The following is a 14,557-nucleotide window of genomic DNA, read 5'->3' on the forward strand; positions in this document are numbered from 1 at the left end:
ATTCCTTTAGTTTCTGTCCATTGATCCCTTCAGTACCTATTGCTGTGTGTTGTGTGTCCTTCTCAACATTGTTTCCTGTTGTTGTTTGCCCTGCAGCCCTTTCCAGCTTGCTGAGTCTCTCTTTTTACACTTGTTCCCTGAGTCTTGTCCCCTGGCGTCCCTTCCTAGCTTGCTGCAGTAGGTTACCTTGGCCCCTAGTATCCTGTGTGTACCCTGTGTCATTCCAGTCTACTATTTGGTTCCACTGTGCCCGCATTGGTGTTTTAGAGAGCTGCAACCTGGGGGCTGCCATGCAGCGCAACATCCACACCTCCTCTGGTTAAGACCGGGTGGCTTCTTAAATGCTGCAACTCTGAAACACCACCGTTTGCATGCCACACTGATGCTCCTGCATCTGTGAGGACCGATACCTGGCTACACCTGTTTTGTTGTTCCCACTAGCCAACTAGATCTTGAGTTTACAGTCCCAGTTGGTCTTATCCTTTGATTGTGACAGTTTGCTCAAATTATGACAGATAAACCTTACCACCTATGGATTTTAAAGAGTGACTTCTCCAAAGACTCAGTGCTCAAGAATCTAGTCAAGTTCAGGCAATTCATCATTTCCAGATTCTAATCACTCCTTTGGATCAATTCTAAGCTTTGCTTCCGACATCTGTGCCGCAAACCACTCCGGTGGTAACGCCAACGCTTCATCTTCCAGCTCTGCTGCAAGTCTCTGGAGATCCTAAAGCCTGCCATGGGTTTATTAACCAATGTAACATTCACTTTGAGTTACAGCTGCAGAATGTTCCTTTTGGTCAAACTAAGGTCGCATACGTGATTTCTCTGCTTTCTGGAGAGGCTTTGGCATGAGCCTCCCCAATGTGGGAAAAGGTTGATCCAGTAACCAATGATATAACAGAATTTCTTACTCTCTTTACAAAGATTTCTGATGAGCCAAGCCATGCGTCCTCCATTGCAGGTGCACTTCTTCACCTCTGTCAAGGTAACCTCACTGTTGGACAGTACACCTAGAACTCTAGCAGTTGAACATTCCTGGAACAATGAAGCACTTATGTCGACCTTTTGGCAAGGTTTGGTGGAATGTATCAAAAGATGAGTTGGCAGGTCAAGAAATTCCTACCATCCTGGAAAATCTAATTTCTTTGGCCGTCAAGATCGACTCCCATTTCCAGGAACGCTCCCAGGAAAGGATTCAGCTGCACAAATTCTCGGCTCAGCGTCTGGCTCCAACTTTCCAACACCTCTTAGTACCTCCCAATGACTCATCACCCTTCTCTCAAGAAGAGCCTATGCAACTTGTACATTCATGCCTATCCATTGAGGAAAGAAACCGTTGTCAGTGACTGCGCATCTACTGCAGACAAAAGGTATATTTCTTGAAACAGTGCCCACAGCGGCCTGGAAACTTCCAAGGCTAGTATACCTAGAGGGAGGTATACTAGACTGTAATTCTTGCCTCTCAAGTTAACATCCAACTAGTGCAATACAGTTGCACTTTCGCCCTTCTACTGTCTCGATGGAAGCATTTGTTGACAATTTTATCTCTGCATCCCTTGTAAAGGAATTCACTTAGACCACAGAACACCTTCCTCAGATCCTTCAATTTTCAGCTATTGATGGAACCATTCTGGCCTCTGGTCCTATTCTTTTATGCACCACTCCCATCAAAATGTCGGTGGGAGTGTTTCACCTTGAATCCATCTCCTTTTCGGTGTTACCGCTGGCCACCTCTTTTTTTTTTAAAAATCAGAAAAGAGTTTATTGAACAAAACCTAGGTACAATTTCCAAAATGTCTGTGTCACGAAACAGCATACAATAAAAATAGTAGTCAACATTAGGGTACAGATTCTGAAAAATCATACAAGTGTAGTATAACAAAGTAGTAAGCAGTAGACTGTACCCAACAACACCCCCACCCTTCTTTAGTAAGTAGACAAGGCAAAAACCAATAAAAACATTATGACTAAAGTAGTATTATGATAATTCATATTCCATATGAAATTGGAACTGTCCTAGAGAGACAACCCCTCCACTAAAAAGCCTAACCATATCCTAACAAAAGAGGCAGCACCAACTCTACTGGAGCCGGAACAGGGTTCGAAAGCCAGCCATCCCATGTTTTGTCAAATTTAGCTGGGCATCCTCTATGTTGGTATAAAAGTTTCTCATAATGCAGGGTGGTATGCATGTTGTTAAGCCAATCCTGCGTAGATGGGGGCAAAGGGCTCTTCCAGTGCAGCTAAATTGCCTTTCGGGCCTGGAACAAGGGCTCCTTAACAAACACTGCCTACTTAACAAACACATCAGGGATCAATGGATCCAAAATACCCAAACTACAAGACAAAGGGTCCAATGATAACTGGAGTTGATAAGCCTGGTTAATAATAGTCAGCACTCTGAGCCAGTATGTGTGAAGCTTGGGGCAGTGCTACAGCATATGAATTGTGTCCCCGTGGTCCCTTCAACACCTAGGATAGAGGGAATCAGTCAGTAGACCCATCCTATGCAGTTTAACCACTTGTCCTCCTGAGGATTTACCCCCCTTCCTGACCAGGCCATTTTTTGCATTATGCATTACTTTAACTGACAATTGCGTGGTCATGCAATGCTGCACCCAAATGAAATTTACGTCCTTTTTTTCCCACAAATTGAGCTTTCTTTCGGTGGTATTTGATCGTCTGTGCGTTTTTTTTTTTGTGCTATAAAAAAAGACTGACAATTTTGAGAAGAAAAACAATATTTTTGACTTTTAGCTATAAATCGTGTCCAGTAAAAAAATTAAAAAAATCAAATTTCATCATAAATTTAGGCCAAAATGTATTCTACTACATGTTTTTGCTAAAAAAATCCCAATATGTGTAAATTAACTGGTTTACGTGAAAGTTATAGCTTACAAATGGAAGTAAAGATAGTGGAATTTTTTTTTAACTAATAATGGCGGCAATCAGCGACTTATAGCGGGACTGCGGCGGGCATTGTGACACTGGGGAGGAACTGACTTGGTGTTACTGGCATTCCCAGTGACACCAATACAGTGATCAGTGCTAAAAAAAAAAAAGCTCTGGCACTGTACTAATGGCACTGGGTAGGAAGGAATTAACATGTGGGGTGATCAAAAAGTTAACTGTGTGCTTGGAGTGTTTTACTGGGGTGCAGTGTGTTGGTGCTTACTGTAAGGACACTGGTCTGGATGGCTGTGCTGTGCAGCATCCCTAGGGGCCTGGTATATCCTCTCAGTCTCCCTGAGACTAAGACCATATCCGAGTACATTGCAAAAAATCTCCAAAAAAGATTTATTTGGAAATCCTCCTCTCCCACTGGAGCGGGCTTCTTCAAGAAAAAAGATGGTTCCCTTTGTCTTTGTATTGACTACCGGGGATTGAATGCCATTACAGCTAAAAAAACGTTTCCTGCTGCCACTTATTACTGAGTTGTTTAATCGTCTTTGTGGGAAGTTTTCACAAACTCGATTTAAGAGGAGCATATAATCTAAATCATATCAAAGAGGGAGATGAAAGCAAAGTAGTTGTGTGTAAGTATGAATTCAATGAGCTGTGTAACATCCTCAGCAGTGTATTTGTGGTTTGGTGAGGATGATAAGGATCTGTGACATGCAGCTAATCCATCCTTGTGAAGGATATTACTATACAGGGATACTACTTTGCTTTCAATAAAGACATCTATCTTCAATGCATGGGCACTGCGATGGGAAGTAAAATGGCACCCCAATATGCCAATTTATTTATGGCTGACTTGGAGGAAAAATTCCTGAACAGCATGGAACAAAAACCATACAGATATTATCGCTATATTGATGATATTTTCATCATATGGACAGAAGGTGAAGAAAACCTAAAACAATTTTACTCATTGATGAACACTTTTCATCCATCAATCAAACTAAAAATGGAATACTCAAACACACACGTCACCTTCCTAGACACCACAGTATACATCAGGGATGATACGCTTCACACCTCAATATACAGAAAACCCACTGACAGATGCAACTACCTCCACAGTTCCAGCTTCCACCCCCAACACACGAAACGTGCCATCATACACAGTCAGGCCATTAGATACCACCGAATATGTTCTGACCCAAGAGACAGAGATAAACATCTCGGGACACTAGCAGACTCCTTCCATAAGAAAGGTTACAAGTACAAAACTATCAACACCAGCATAAACACAGCCTTGAGAACCCGAAGAGAAAATCTACTTCAGTACAAAGAGAAAAAAACAAACAACCGTGTACCTCTAGTAACCACATACAACCCAGCACTAGAAGGGATAAGAAAAATAATCAAAGATTTACAACCCATCATAACAGAGAATGGAACTCTGAAAGAAATATTCCAGCAACCCCCAATACTGGCCTTCAGACAACCCCCCAACCTCAGAAATAAACTAATCAGTAGGAAACTTCCTTCTGATTATGATGTCACAAATAATGGAAGCAAACCCTGCAATAAGAAACGCTGCAAACTGTGCAACCAAATCAATCCATCAAAAAGTGTCAGACACTCAAAAGGGATCTTTAATATCTCTGGATCATACATCTGCACCTCCAGTAATGTTGTGTACCTTATCCAGTGCAGAAAATGCAGCAAAGGATCTTATGTTGGCGAAACAGGACAGAAGTTGGGAACAAGGATGAAATTGCACAGACATACCATCAAGGAACATAAAGAAGATGACCTCTGCACACCTGTAGGACACCATTTCACACATTCAGGCCACACAATGGGAGACCTCAATGTTTTAGTTCTGAAAGGAAAATTCAAATCCATTCAGGAAAGAAAAACTTTTGAACTAAGAATGATAATTCTATTTGACACAAGAGATAACGGCCTTAACTTGGACATGGGATCCCTCACTCATTATCCAACAGTTTTATGACTATTAGCTAGCTTGACCCCCTCTGTGTGAGTGTAGTATCCCCCTCTCCCCCCTCCTTTTGCTGTATCTTATCTGTAGCCTTTTTTTTTTCATCACTTCTAACATTCTGCTGAAACTTTGTGATTTGTATAGTACTGCTTGGACTTTGAAGAAGGGGACATACCCCGAAAGCTTGTCCTCAAAATTGTATGTTAGTGCAAATAAAAAAAGTATCACGGACAGTACTCAATTGTTTCTGTCATAAGTGCACTAATATGGCTACAATCACCTCAAGCAAAAAGGAAGATTACGCTTTGACAAAAACCCTGGAAGCTGATTGGTTTCTATGCAGAGCTGCACCTGGTTTTGCACTCTCCAGTTTTGATAAATGAACCACAATGTGTTACAAATTAGTGATCTCAAGAAAGAGAGAGAAAAAAGATTGCAACTTGCGACAAAACAAAATAAGGCACATGAACTATTTGTTAAAAAATACAGTCTTAACATATTAACATAATATTATCCATACTTGACTCTTATTTTGTAAGCTCTAAGGAGCAGGGACCTCTGATTCCTTTTGTACCAATATATATATACAATGCTCAGCATCAATGAGTACACCCCATTTGAAAAGTAAGACTTTAATCAACATCTCAATGAACACCAGAACAATTTCCAAAATTTTTACAAAACTGAATTTTATAGAACATTTCTTTAGCTCATTACATGAAAGTAAGGTTAATAATATAACTTAGATTGCAACATCTTCAGGGTTACCCAAATTAGTTGATGCAAAAATGAATACACCGTACAACAAAAACTAGTACATCTAGTATTTTGTATGAGCTCCATGATTTGTAAGGACAGCACCAAGTCTTCTAGGCATGGAATGAATAAGTTGGCGACATATTGCAACATCTATCTTTTTGCATTCTTCAAGAATTTTAGAGCCTGGATGCTGGATGGAGACTGACGCTCAACTTCTCTCTTCAGAATTCCCCATAAGTGTTTGATGGGTTCAGATCAGGAGACATATTTGGCCACTGAATCACTTCTACAGAAATAAAAACATTTTGCCTTAGATGTGTGTTTTAGATTATTGTCATATATATATATATATATATATATATATATATATTTATATATATATATATACTGTGCTCAGCATAAATGAGTACACCGCAACAGATTTGTCAGAAAACCTTTCCTTTCCTTTCAGAATCACCATTTTCTATGGGACACTATACTACAAAATACTCCCACAAATGCAGACCATTGATTGCAAACAACATTTGTTAATTTGCACACACAAACAAGTATTTTTGCTAACAAATTCATTTAACACCATGTTGCAAAAATGAATACACCCCAATGAAAGTCTTAGGAGCAAACCTAAATTTTAGACAACAAGATCTAAATGAAAGAATTAAACTACAGGTAAGTCTAATTATTTACCCCCCCAGCCCCCTTCCTGACCAGGACATTTTTTGTGTTACAGCACTGCGTTATTTTAACTGACAATTGCGCGGTCACGCAACACTGCACCCAAATGAAATTTACGTTATTTTTCCCAACAAATTGAGCTTTCTTTTGGTGGTATTTGATCACCTGTGCGCTTTTTATTTTTTGCACTATAAAAAAAAGACCAACAATTTGAGTAAAAAAAATATATTTTTGACTTTTTGCTATTAAACATGTCCAGTAAAAAAATAAAAAAATCAAATTTCATTATAAATTTAGGCCAAAATGTATTCTGCTACATGTTTTTGCTGAAAAAAATCTGAATACGTGTAAATTCATTGGTTTACGTCTAAATTATAGCATTTACAAATGGCGGTATAGATACCCGAATTTTTGTTTTACTAATAATGGTGGCGATCAGAGACTTATAGTGGGACTGCGGGACTGCGCCGGGCATTCTGAAATTGGGGGGAACTGACTTGGTGTCACTGACATCCCCAGTGACACCAATACAGTGATCAGTACAAAAAAAGCACTGACACTGTACTAATGGCACTGGGCAGGAAGGGGATAACATGAGGGGCGATCAAAGGGTTAACTGTGTGCTGGGAGTGTTTTACTGGGGGGCAGTGTGTGTGGGCTTTACTGTAATCACACCGTGCACAGCCATCCAGAGCAGTGTGTCTGAGCCTACAGGGAGGAGGACTGTTAGTAAACAAATCAGCCCTCCTCCCCATTGGAGATCCTCTGTAATCACCGGGCACCTGTGGGTAATCATTGGCCGGGACCCAGTGATGGACAGCCATGGCCACTAATGGCGGCACGGGTAGGCACGGGTAAGGTGCGCTTGTGACTCATGCGTGTCCCCTACCCGAAATGAAAAATCACATATATATGTATGATTTTGCGCACCCCTGCCGCCCTGTAGCAGTATATCTTCTATGGGGATGTGGTTAAACAGGTGTCAAGCAGACAGTTGATTTTAAAAGGGCTTTAATTAACAAAGAAAACCCCTTCCTAATTCATGCTGTCATCAATGGCACCACATGGAAGAGAAATGCCACAAGGCCTGAGAAAGAAAATAATTTCTTTACACAAAAGAATGGTGAAGGATACATTAAGATCAGCAAAGCTTTACTTATCAGTCAGAATACTGTAGCAAACGTGATACAAAAATTAAACATAGAGACGTCTTCTGATGAGAAGGGTTGAAGAAAACTGCAGCTATCTAAAGAAGCAGAAAGCCAAACTGGGGTGATTGTTTCCCATGACACAATACGACATACAGTGCAGAGGAAAGGCACTCCTAAAGCCCATGCACAAAAAAGCCCACCTAGAATGTGCCAGGGCCCATGCTGAAAAAGAGGAAGACTACTGGTATTCTGTACTCTGGAGTGATGAAACCAAGATAAATGTTTTTGGAACCGAAGGCTTCAAAACTCTATGGCAACATAAAGGTATTGAAAGAGAAGATGCTACCATCATTCAGTGCCCTTGCTCATCGTGCACCTTTCAAGATGACAATGATCCAAAACACACATCTAAGGCCATTGTAGCATTTCTGAAGAAGACCAGGGTGAAAATGATTCAGTGGCCAAGAATGTCTCCTGATCTGAACCCGATCGAACACCTATAGGGAATTATGAGGGATCAAGTTAAGCATCACTCTCCAGTCAGGATCCAAGCTCTAAAAGAGGTCATTCCTGAAGAATGGAATAAAAATAGATGTAGCTATATGTTGCCAACTTGTTCATTCCACGCCTAAAAGACTTGGTGCTGTCCCTACAAATCATGGAGGTCATACAAAATACTAGATGCAGTAGTTTTTTTTGTGGGGTGTATTCATTTTTGCATCAACTAATTTGAGTAAAACTGAAGATTTTGTAATCTAAATTATATTATTTAATCTTATTTTCATGTAATGAGCTAAACAAATGTTCTATAAAATTCAGTTTTGTAAAAATTTTGGAAATTGTTTTTGTGTTCATTGATATTGATTAAAATCTTACTTTTCAAAAGTGGTGTACTCATTTATGCTGAGCACTGTATATTTATATATATCTATATATCTATATACAGTTGCAAGAAAAAGTATGTGAACCCCTTGGGATTACGTGGGGTTTTGCATGAATTGGGCATAAAATGTGCTCTGAACAACATCTAAGTCACAACAATAGAAGAACACAGTCTGCTGAACATAATACTACACAAACATTAGATGTTGCCATGGTTTAATTGCACATAACATGTAAACATTCACAGTGCAGGGAGGAAAAAGTATGTGAACCTTTGGACTTAATAACTGGTTGACCCTCCTTTGGCAGCAATAACCTCAACCAAACGTTTCCTGTAGTTGCAGATCAGACCTGCACAACGATCTGGAGTCATTTGGACCACTCCTCTTCACAAAACTGTTTCAGTGTAGCAATATTCTTGGGATGTCTGGTGTGAATCGCTCTCTTAAGGTCATGCCACAGCATTTCAATGGGGTTGAGGTCAGGACTCTGACTGGGCCACTCCAGAAGGCGTATTCTGTGCTGTTGCAGCCATTGTTTTGTTGAATTACTTGTATGCTTTGGGTCATTGTCCTGTTGCATCACCCATCCTCTGCGGAGCTTCAGTTGGCAGACAGATGGTCGTACGTTTTCCTGCAAAATGTCTTGATAAACTCTGGAATTCATTTTCCCATCAATGACAACAATCCGTCCAGGCCCTGAGGCAGCAAAGCAGCCCCAAACCATGATGCTCCCTCCGCCATGTTTTACAGTGGGGATGAGGTTTTGATGTTGGTGTGCTGTGCCTTTTTTTCTCCACACATAGTGTTGTGTGTTCTTCCCAAACAACTCAATCTTGGTTTCATATGTCCACAGTATATTTTGAAAGTAGTGCTGTGGAACATCCAGGTGCTCTTTTGCAAACTTCAAACGTGCTGCAATATTCTTTTTGGACAGCAATGGCTTCCTCCGTGGTGTCCTCCCATGTACTCCATTCTTGTTTAATGATTTCCTTATTGTAGATGTGTCAACAAAAATGTTAGCATGTGCCGGAGATTTCTGTAGGTCTTTAGCTGACACTCTGGGATTCTTCTTTACCTCATGCAGCATTCTGCGCTGTGCTCTTGCAGTCATTTTTACAGGACGACCACGCCTAGGGAGAGTAGCAACAGTGCTAAACTTTCTCCATTTGTAGACAGTCTGTCTTACCGTGGACACATGAACATCAAGGCTTTTGGAGATACTTTTGTAACCCTTTCCAGCTTCATGCAAGTCAACAATTCTTGATCGTAGGTCTTCTGAGAGCGCTTTTCTGTGAGGCATGGTTCACATCAGACAGTGCTTCTTGAAACCAGTAAACCCAAAACAGGTGTGTGTTTTTTAAGGGCAGGACAGCTGTCAGCAACACATCCAATATCATCACACTGATTGGAGTCAAGGTTGGCTCACTCCTGGCTCCAATTAGCTCTGGGAGAAGTCATTAAGCTAGGGCCTCACATACTTTTTCCTCCCTGCACTGTGAATGTTTACATGTTATGTGCAATTAAACCAGGGCAACATCTAATGTTTGTGTAGTATTATGTTCAGCAGACTGTGTTCTTCTATTGTTGTGACTTAGATGACGTTCAGAGCACATTTTATGCCCAATTCATGCAAACCTCCACGTAATCCCAAGGGGTTCACATACTTTTTCTTGCAACTGTATATATATATAGATATATATATTATATAAAATAAAAATGTATCTCTGGAGTTTGGTACCAGTGGAAAAGGGCTCATCCTGCCCTCAGAGAGAGCAGAGGATTACACATGTGGAAGATGTACTATGAAGGAACCTATGTAACTCAGTTCCAATGGCTGGCAGGACACTGTCTCATACACAAGGTGTCTCTGAATCTCCTATAGGTGAAAGGAGCAGCATTGGTGAGGGTGGCTGCCTTGGTAATGCCCTTAAAAATGTTTTCAGTCCTTAGCACCCAGGGATGTTCGCTGTCAGCATTTATTGGCAGTGGCTGCATCAAATGGTGGCTGATAATCCTGGGGGAAAGACTGAGACCCTCCAAATGGATGACTATTTGGTCACAGGGCTTGCCCAATATGTAACTAAGCTACTGGGCTGTGCTGTAGCCAGCATGCTTTTTGAGCATGCATTTTGTGTAGAGAGGCTTTGTGACAGACTAGAGGGTGCATCTGTCCATAGACAACATTGACAGTTTGACATTTGTGGAAATGAACTTGTATTGGATTAGCAGCAGCTACCAAGCACCTGCAGTTTCTTCTTTCACTGCCACAGGCCACAAAAAATATTTCACATACTGTCATCATTCCCATGTCAGATCTCCTTGAGCACCCCCTCGCAAATGTTAACAACTCCTGGCACTGTTGTTTGCCTGCTACCATTATCTTCAAAAAATAGGGCCATAGCTGCTACTCTTTACATTTTTTAATGTTGTGTCCCACATTTTAGCAGCTGTTTCGCAATTGCACATGCTGTAAATTTTGTTTAAAAACACCTACTCTGTGGTTTGTAGGAATTCTTTTGTTGGGCTATGGTATTTGAGCACCCCCAGCAACCAAACCCCATTTTTTACCCAGTTGTGTGACAGTTGCATATATGGTGAATCTTTGTTAACTCAGGGTCCATTCTATGCTCTTCAGGAATTTTTCTGTCAGGTTACAGTGTTTTGCCACGACCAAAACTCAATTTCTTTTCAGACATGTAGCAGTTACAGGTACAGTGAATGCTTGTTAAAGCAAATCTTGTACTGGGTACCCCCAGCACCCAGAACCCACTTTCCTCATTGCTTTGTGACAGTAGCACAGTGATACAATTTTTTGGCATAGTCAGCCCTCTCTTTTGCAAGAATATTCATATTGGGTTACAGAGTTTTGTCACTATTAATGTCAGAAACCTAAGTTTTATAAAGCTTCTTTTACAAATAAAAATTGTTCAATTTTGGGGGCTGGGTTAGAGATGTACAATTTCCGGGAAAATTTGAAGCCATGGGAAAATAAATGTTTTATCTGTTTTTTTTCTAGAAAAAAAATTTAATTTTCAGAAAAATTAAAAAAAAAATGCAGTGTGGATTAGTTTTACAAATTTAAAGTCATTTTGTTAAACTGGGAATGTGAAATGCAGGGTATTAAAATTATTATTTTTGAAATAAAAGTACAGCTTATTCAGTGAAACTAAACTTGCTACTTGCTTTTTTATTTATTTATTTATTTATTTAAATTGAATGCAGATATTAAGAATATTTCAGCTATACATGAGAGCAGTTATCGACACCCAGGGGCGGACTGACAACTCATGGGGCCCTCAGGCAATAGGGGATCATGGGGCCCCTGTGTCCTTGCCCAAACTCAAAAAAGCCTATGAAAAAGGTACCAGGGGCATCTCATGGGGCCCCCTACTAACCCCAGGCCCTCAGGCAGTGCCCGAGTTTCCAAATGGTCAGTCTGCCCCCGTCCACACCCCTTTCCCCCATAATACGTTAAATATTTTCTGACAGTATGTATTTTCAGTTATTGACAATGCTGATCCAAAAGCATGATTTACTCTTACGAAAGCTTGATCAGTTTTATCCTGAATGTATTGCGTATTTTTTATTGGGAGGCATTGGTTTGTAACACTTGCTTACTTGAAGATGCTGCTGGTGAAGATGACCCAGAAAGGGCAGAAAGAGTGTTACCTGAAATGAGAACTCTGGAGGGAGGAGTTACTTAAACTTTATGGACCTCATCATTTAATTCCATAAAGTAATTGTTAATGTCTTTAGGGTTCCGTTGGCATGCAAGGATGTGTTTTGTTATTCTTGTAGCATTTTGGAAATAATATTTCTTCTCACGATAGTTTTGCTGTCAGCAGAAATTGCACCGTGGAGATGTTTCCAAACTCTAGATGCCTGTCACCATTTTACTGAGAAGAGGAAAAGTAAATCCAGTTTACTGAGCAGACTATAGGTAAACATTATGCTGTGATGATGGAGAAAATTAATAGGAATTATTTAAAGGTTAAAAAATATAAACTAATTTGTCAGACAAATTTACCCTCCTATCTGTCAATTAAGGCCTTAGAGGAGGTCAAGGAGCCAAGATGGACCCCACAAGCAGACTACATTGGAGCCTTTCCCCCAAAGTTTCACCTAATGACAGATATGCATATTTCTTTAGTTTGGGAACTGCATTGAGAAGTGCAATGTTACTTGAATTGTATTGCAGTATTTGCTTGTCTTCAGCTAAGAGAACTTGCAATAATTGAAGACTACATAAAGTCTCAGAAATCTTTCATTAAAGGAGACGTACAGCCAAAGGTCTTTTGGCTGTACTTCTCCTGTGGATCACAGCAGTGTAGTTTGTTCTGCACTTCTGTGACCCGTTTTTAGCTCACAGCAGACTGAATGCCCACTGTTGGCTGATGTCACTCAGCAGGTTCAGGCTGGGCAAAGATCCTGACTTTTAAGTCCTGGAGGGGCATCTGGCTTAGCCTTTTAGTTAGCCGCTAAGAGCTTGAGCCAGCTGCACCCTCCCCCTCCACAGCCCAGCTCTCCAATGACAGTCACTGCTCTCTGCTCAGAGCAGCTGTGAGAACTCAGTGACCATGTGAGATTGCCGAGTTCTCACACTTGGAGCCGGTGGGGGAAAGATGCAGTATAGGACTGATGCTGCATTCACCTAGGTAAGTATAAAGCCCATACTTCTCTTTTAAGGTCTTCATGTTATTTGAAGTGGTAGTTTGAATACCATGTCATAGATATAGCCTTTATTATTGCAAAAGAATATATTCCACACTTCTTTCTTTTTTTCAAAATGTTTCTGGAAAAAAAACAGCTTTGAAAAAAATGGTAAAAAAAAATTCCCCCCCAATTTTTCTGTTTTTTTCAAAGCCTTCCCATCTCTAGGCAGGGTAAATACTACATTGACTATTAATAAAAATATTTTTGGTTAAACTGAAGTGAATCATCTTACACCAATCTTACAACCAAAGTACAATATATACACTAATATGCCTTCTTAACAAGTCCAGTCATGGTGAATCTTGGAGGATTAAGCATATACTCACCACAAGTGTAGCAGAAAGTATCACAGCTGTTCCAAACATTGTAGAGATATTGCTATTGTCACCAATTATCCTAAAGCAAGTCTATGACTGGCTTACTTGTTATATAAATTGCATGTACATAATAATGCTATCCTTGAAACAATCACATCAAAATATATGGAAACTGATATCAATGAAATACGTAGCATCTGTGTATGCAAGATGTTTTTATAGCCTTTCCAGGCAGCACCCATCCAGTCTTAGTATGCCTAGACTACATTACATGCATATGCAATATGCTCTGAGCCCCAAAGGGTCTGGTGAAAAAATGAATTCTCCAGCAGGGGCAATTCGTCCTGTGGTCTCTATTTTTCCAGCGCATGTGTGCACGGTGTAGGACAGTACTTCTTGCTCTAGTCTGTTCAGGGTTTCACAGGCTGAGAGATTGACTACTTCCCTCTGCTTCTGGAGGAAGTTTCCAGAATTAGGAGCTGGGAGAGGCAAATAGATAGACTGAATATTTATCATGCCCTAGCCAATGTCTGAAAGGGTGTGCCCAGAAGGTGGTTGGGGGTGTGATAACTAGTCTGAAGCCCTGCAGACAGGGTTCTTTCCTCATTAGGCAAGTTTCCTTTAGGCTGCTGCCCCCCGAGGCTCTCTGAGAGCTCATCAGTGGCAGGGCTGAGAACCTAAATCAGGCTTTCTGGGGAGCTGGCTGTAGGACTTCACCTTACAGAATCTAGTCTAGAGAATAATTGTCTTTCTCACTGGGTGTGTTTTGGAGGAAGCTGAAAGGTGTGCAGCTGTCCTGGGCACTTGTGAGTTCTGAGCCTGAGTTGTGATTCCTGATGACTATGTGCTTTTGGGATTAAATGACAGGGGTAGCTATTAACTGAGATGGCTCTCGTGGGGTCTCAGTGTACTGGTCATTACCCTGTGTCCACAGCAGAATCTCTGAATGTGAGCCTAGGGAGAATTGTACTCCTTTTACTGTGCTCCATTTTTGAGTATCCCCCTCTCCTGTTTAAAGTTCTTCAAGAAATAAATATCAAAAGCAATCTCCTAGACTGAGTTATTGGAGCCAATGTGCATGGATGGTGCTTTGGGGATGGGCAGCCCCTATACTATTTGGGAAGAATCAGTTGTTACCAGTGGCCCAACAGGGGTGGCACT

The sequence above is a fragment of the Staurois parvus genome, unplaced genomic scaffold, assembly GCF_062004578.1.
Source record: "Staurois parvus isolate SC_StPar_1 unplaced genomic scaffold, SC_StPar_1.0 ptg000850l, whole genome shotgun sequence".
Taxonomy (NCBI): Eukaryota; Metazoa; Chordata; class Amphibia; order Anura; family Ranidae; genus Staurois; species Staurois parvus.